General features: G+C 29.9%; 1 protein-coding gene across 1 annotated transcript in view; it reads right to left on the reverse strand.

Annotated features, from left to right (window-relative positions):
* The window catches only part of Nmnat (nicotinamide mononucleotide adenylyltransferase), a 21519-nt gene that overhangs the window by 4731 nt on the left and 9482 nt on the right, over positions 1–7306 (reverse strand). The window lies entirely within an intron of this gene.

The raw sequence follows: 7306 nt of genomic DNA on the forward strand, positions 1-7306 counted from the left end.
CCCAGCGGCCCGCGCGCCGTGCGATCGGTGGGGACGGTAGGTTGTATATTCGGCAGCAGAGTAGGCCGGCCGGACGCGCTTATTCGGCTATCTTTAAACGTTAATATCTCGTTAACTATTAAACCTACAAAATGGTATAAGATTTTTCGATTCAATTCGGTCCGTTCTACCTACTCGTGATCAATTAGCCGATAATTTTCAAACACCCTGTATATATACAAGGTGTCTCGTAAGTTTTTGCCAAGAGCTTTTAGATAGAGCGGACTAAACTGAATCAAAGAGTCCTCTACCATTTTGCGATTTTCGTAATAATTAACAAGATATTAATTATTAAAAATTGTCGAATATTGGTCTTCAATCATTTTTTACTCAAATACTATCAACTTTACAGAAAAACTGGCCAAAAGTCGAGTTTAAAATTTACTGTAAACAATATTTCATGTGTTATAAGAATATCTCAGAGAACATATAAATGAACTGTATAATAAGGTTTTGGTAACAGGTTTCGAGGAATAGCCGCTTGATTACAAAATACAGGTGATAATTTCAGACCTATCTTTAAAATAAAAAATATTAAAACTATAAATATAAACTTTATAAATTAAATGTTTAAAAGTCGTATTTGTTTTAAAAATGGACAAATAATAATGCTATACATTTATTTATCTAAATATTAGCACTACTTTCTGTGGCAGAGCTATTTACGCGAATATTTCTGATTTAAATAGACTATGACTTAACACAAATCCATCGTGCCGACCTGCGCGGCCTCAGAATTAATTTTTTTTATACTGTTTTGTTCGTATGAATATAGTTGACGCGAACAAGCTGCTACTTTTTGCTATTTTTGCTCGTTACTAAAGATATGTATTTATTTTCCCACTACTACAGCGAGTAAGCCAAGAGACTTGAATAAGTGACCAAAAATCCATTTACTCCAAAATTTTGATAAAATTATGAAAAATTATGGTCATGTACGGTTCTTCGGATCGCTGATTTCGAATCTGATGTCAGAATTGCACAATTCAAAATGGTGAATCCAAAATAGCGAACAATTTTCTATAATAATTGTCTAATTTTTATGAAATTCAGTAATATATATCGATTTTTTAATTTTTTTATTTTAAAATTTGAATGTAGTTAAACATTTTTGAAAATTGTTTAATTAATTATTATTCAAACATAATTATAAATCTTCATCATACTGCTCTTCATTAGTCAAATGACCGTATCATGCAAACTTTCGTAAAAATTTGTAAGACCGCTTGAGTCATCCTCTTTCTCGGTCTCGTTTGATTGAGAAAAAGAATACATAATTGGTCGAACTTAGGAATGTCAAGTAAATGATAATTTTTACGAAAGTTTGCATGATACGGAGTTGACTCATGAAGAGCAGTGTGAAAGGAGATTTGTAATTACGCTTGAATACTAATTAACCAGTTTAAAAAAATGTTAAAAATATAAAAATAATAAAACTAAAATACAAAAAAAAAATAAAAAATAAAATACAAAAAGAATTAAAAAATAAAATACAAAAAAAGTAAAAATAAAAAACTGCAAAATGGAGTCAATATCCGCCACATCCTCGATTCGTGACTCTGGGTACGGCAAAGAGCGGTAGTAATTTAAATTTACATTGAAACATTTTTCTCCAAATTTTATTAAATGTTCACTTTGAAGTTAGCCATATTGGATCCATCATCTGTAATTTTAAAAATTGTAATGTCTAACCGACGACCCTGAGAAAAAGTTTTCATTAAAAATTTACTGGTTTTTGCATTTTCGGTTCGCCATTTTGGATCCACCATTTGATATTATAAAATTCTGACATCAAATTCGGAATTAGCGCGCGCGCGCGATCCAAAAAACCGTTATATATTTAATTTCATAAAAATTAGACGATTATTATAGAAAATCGGCCGCCATTTTGGATCCACTATTTTGAATTTCTAAATTCTGAGTTCGGATTCGAAATCAGCGATTCCAAAAATCCCTGAATATCAAATTTAACAGCAATTGAAGCATTTTTAGCATTCTCGTTAGCTATGTTGGATCCGCCATTTTGAATTTCTAAATTTTGAGTTCGGATTCGAAATCAGTGACCCCAAAACCCTGAGAGAGAGAGAAAGAGAGAGAGGGAGAGAGAGAGAGGGAAGGAGGGAGGGAGGGAGGGAGAGTGAGTGAGTGAGTGAGTGAGTGAGTGAGTGAGAGAGAGAGAGAGAGAGAGAGAGAGAGACCGAATTTTATGCCAATCCATCAACATTTTGAATTCTGGCCAAGATTTCGGGTCGTCTGGCCCACTGTGTGGCGCCACTGCACCGACTTGTTCGCGGTTCTTGATACAAGTCTGTACGCAGCTAAACAGGAATGTTGCGATTATTTCTTTGATGTAGCGACTCTCAGCCGATCGGTCCGATGTGATGTTATGTCTAATGTTCACAGCAGCGTTCGAGACACCGTCCACACTGCACACGTTTTGTTCACAACGACGTTCGCGACGACGTTCTGTTACAAGTTTATACGTGATTTTATGCGTTGATATTCGTGGCAGCGTTCGAGATATTATTCATATTGCACTCAGTCTTTATCGCGACGGCGTTCTGCTACAAGTCTGTACGGTTTAAGAATTTTTTCAAAATTTTTTATTTACTTTTTAGTACTGCATTTTCTTATTTTTACTAACATGACAAAGTACGGTATTAAAAAATTCTGAAAAAATTCTCAGAACTTTATGAGAAAAAAATAAACAATTTTTGTCTCTTGCTTATTTCTCTGTACGATAGTATTTGAGTAAAAAATTATTTAAAATCAATATTTAGCGATTTTTAGTAATATCTCGTTAACCATCGCGAAAATTGCAAAATGCTAGAGGGCTTTTCGACTCAGTTTAGTCCGCTCTATCTACACAAAAGCGCTTGGCAAAAACTTACGGGACACCCTGTGTATACAATATGTGTATATATATATATATATATGTGTGACACATTTATTTTTAACAAAGTTGGTACCAAACTGGTATAAATTGATTAAAAACTGAATTGATTAGAACTATTACAGAATCGATTATCAAAGCCTCAAAATTGAAATTAAATGGTAAGATATTTCATGCATCACATATGCAGCTGAAAAGTTTTATTAGCGTTATTTAGAACTTTTAAAATCCAATATTTCATATGCAAGGATTTGATAATAAAAACTAATTGTTATATTATGAGCTTCTGTTTAATTCCAATTCCACTTTTACTCATATGTTTGCAAATTTGTTTTACTCAGCGCCCTTTGTACAATAAATAGAATATATAAAAATAAATGGGGTTGTTATGATCCCACGCGACTAGTAAAGAAAAAAATAGCAAAGGTGTCTTTGGAATTCGATTCACTGACGATATTATTTTTTTATAACCATTAAAATCTTACTCTAAAATTAATCGAACATTTTCATTAATTCTCATCTTTATTGTCAACAACAAAATATTAAATATTTTTTCAATAATTATAATCGTAATAATTGCATTATCCTTGTCAGTGAATAAAATTATTTAAAGTGCATATTAATCTTAAATTAATTTAATTGTAATATATGATGTAATATATGAACTCTCGGCGAACATTCTGTGAATAATTCTCGTTTAATTTGTTAACATTATAAAACATTGATTTTAATCAAAATAGTTTACATAACAAAAAAGTTTTATTTTTTATATTTGTTAATTATATTTTGTTAATTAATAATATTTTTATACTAATGAATTTAAAACTTTTCATGTCTGCTGAGAGTTAAATATATTTCTGATGCTTTAAACCTATAAAGAATAATTATGTATATATATTTTATATATATTAAGTATCTTTTTACATCATCCAAAAAAATAAATAGTGTTAGGGAAAACAATAAAATACAATAATCTATAACATTTATTACACATTAATTCAAATAAAAATTGGATATCAAATGTATATTTATACATTCTTAAACTACTTATACTAAACAGAAGAAATATATCTTAAAATATTATTAAAAATAAAAATATAATAGTAATAAGGCTCAATAAATTAAAAAAATTGAGAGAAAAAGGGCTACGAGCCTAAGAGTTAGTACATAAAAAAATTGAGAGAAAAAGGGCTATAAGCCTAAGAATTAGTCGTTAGAAATATAAATTTAAAAAAAACACAGTATAGATATGTCATTTAGTCAGAATACAAAACTTTAATGTGCCGGCAATAAACAATTTAACATAAACAACAAACGTTTCGATCCTTGTTGGATCATTATCAATGATAAATATACAAAAATAAAACTGTAAAATTATTACAAAGTTAAAATTTTAAAAAATTACAATTCGCTCTCAATCGCAAGTAAAAATATAATAAAACTCACAGTAGTTAACATAATAAAATTTGCTCAGAATAAGTTGGAAGTTATGTGAACGTTGTAATAGGTAACAATATATACTTCTGGTTATCAGTTGTAAAATAAAAATATAGAAAATCAAAGCCTTACACGGTCTAGCTGGATCTTAATGCTTGTATGATTCTTATGTGAATTTATATACTACGTATGTAGTCCCACAGAAACGCGCGCCGAAAAATTTCCGGTCTTGAAACGCTAACTCTACTAAACTACCGCAGTAATATCACGAGTTAAATTGACTAGCAATTTAACAAATTTTTGATGCTTATTCGCATCTTCGAAACGATCTTAATAATGATGAATAACATATTAAAATCTGTAAAATAATTAATTCTTATTGCGAAAAATATTACCTCGGTATTTTAGTAGAGTTAGCGTTTCAAGACCGGAAATTTTTCGGCGCGCGTTTCTGTGGGACTACATACGTAGTATATAAATTCACATAAGAATCATACAAGCATTAAGATCCAGCTAGACCGTGTAAGGCTTTGATTTTCTGTAGTTTGTGTTATCATATGTACGGTCCTATAGTATATTATATTATAAAATAAAAATAATTCGTATCTGTTAAAAAGAACATAAATATTTTAAACATATAATATTGAGTAGATAAAATAAAACGAAAAGTATAAAAATATAATATATGAGACAAAGAATAAAATTAAAAATTGACAATAAAAAAGTATTCTAAGATTTAACAAGAAAAAAAAACAAATTATTCAGTCGTAAAAATAAAAAATTATATGATATCTAGTTAATAAGTAAAATATATATAATAAAATTTTGTAATAATTAAAATAACGGATAATATATACCTTGTAAATCTTGTATCAGTATAATATAAAATTCTATAATTTCAGACAATGCAATGAGAGTGGAACAGTCATATCTCTAGTATGTTCAGAGACAATATGAAAAACGACAAACTATTGTAAGAAGGTTGAAATGGTAAAACAAAAGGAAGGGGTACATGAGAGTGGGAAAAATAAAATAGAGGGAAAAATAAAAGAGGAAAGAAAAGAAGTAAGAAAAGAAGGAAAACAGTTAAGAAGGAACTTCCTTTTGTTTTACCATATCAAATCTATCTCAGAGAGTTTACTTCCGATTTCCAGTATGTTTCATTGTAAACTAGCTTTTACCATTCCTAACACATTAAAACATCTTATTAAGAGAGGAAAGGATAAGTTTGAATTTTTGTCCAACCAGAACGTTGTATATAAAATTTCCTGCGATGATTGTGAGGCGAGCTCGTTGGTCAGACCAAAAGAAAATTGAGTACGAGATTACATGAACATAAATCTGATATTAGAAGGAATACTGGTTCTCCCACTGTCATAACCGATCATCGTATCAATTTAGACCACAATTTTAGATGGGATGATGTGAAAATTTTAGATTGCTAGTCTTTTTATAATAAGAGATTAGTATCTGAAATGATTCACATTAAAAGACAGAAACAAGGTCTAAATAAAATGAACGATACTGAATCATTACCTGATTCTTACTCTCAAATTATTCAATCTCTTTCTCCTTCTTAACTGTTTTCCTTCCTTTCTTACTTCCCTTCTTTCCTCTTTCATTTTTTCCCTCTACTTTATTTTTCCCACTCTCATGTATCCCTTGCTTCTGTTTTACTATCTCAACCTTCTTACAATAATTTGTCATTTTCACATTGTCTCTGAACATACTAGAGATATGACTATTCCACTCTCATCGCATTGTCTGAAAATAGAGAATTTTATATTATACTGACACACGATTTACAAGGTATCTATTATCCGTTATTTTAATTATTACTAAATTTAATTATATATTTTTTACTTAGTAACTATATATCACATAATTTTTATTATTACGACTAACTAATTTGTTTGCTGCTAGTAAAATCTTAGAATACTTTTTTATTGTTAATTTTTAATTTTATTTTTTGCCTCATATATTATATTTTTATACTTTGCGTTTTATTTTATACACTCAATATTATATGTTTAAAATATTTATGTATTTTTAACAGATACGAATTATTTTAATTTACAACTAATAACCGGAAGCACACATTGTTACCAATTACAACGTTCTTATAACTTTCAACTCATACTGAGCGAATTTTATTATATTAAACAACTGTGAGTTTTATTATATTATTGCTTACGATTGAGAGCAAATTGTAATTTTTATATATTTTAACTTTGTAATATTTTCACCGTTCTATTTTTGTGTATTAACATTGATAATGATCCAACAGGGATCGAAACGTTTGTGTTCTATTGTTTATTGTCGGTAAATTAAAGTTTATATTCTGACTAAATGACATATTTATACTGTGTTTTTTTAAATTTATATTTCTAACGTACTAACTCTTTGGCTCGTAGCCCTTTTTCTCTCAATTTTTTTATTAAAAATAGTTAAATAGTGAAACAGTACAATAAACAGAACATAATTCTTTTGTCATGAATAAGAAATTACTTGAACATTCTCCAGGCATAGAAAATTTGGAGATATATACAGGGTGTTTGAAAATTATCGCGATTCCTTTCACGAGCAGGTAGAACGGACCGAACTGAATCGAAAATTCTTATACCATTTTGTAGTTTGCGCAATAGTTAACGAGACATTAACGTTTAAAGATAGCCGAATAAGCGCGTCCGGCCGGCCTACAGCTATCGAATATACAACCTACCGTCCCCACCGATCACATGGCGCGCGGGCCGCTGGGAGTGGGAATTGCCACTAAAGGATCCTCTACATAGAAGTCGTAGACAGTCGTGGAGTCTTAAATCGTAGGAAACTGACCAATTCCAATCGAATATTCTCCTTATATTTGATTGTGATTGGTTGGTTTCCTACGACTTAAGACTCCACGACCATCTACAACTTCTATGTAGATGACCCTTA

The sequence above is a fragment of the Trachymyrmex cornetzi genome, unplaced genomic scaffold (assembly GCF_001594075.2).
Source record: "Trachymyrmex cornetzi isolate Tcor2-1 unplaced genomic scaffold, Tcor1.1 scaffold1059, whole genome shotgun sequence".
In the NCBI taxonomy this organism is placed as follows: Eukaryota; Metazoa; Arthropoda; class Insecta; order Hymenoptera; family Formicidae; genus Trachymyrmex; species Trachymyrmex cornetzi.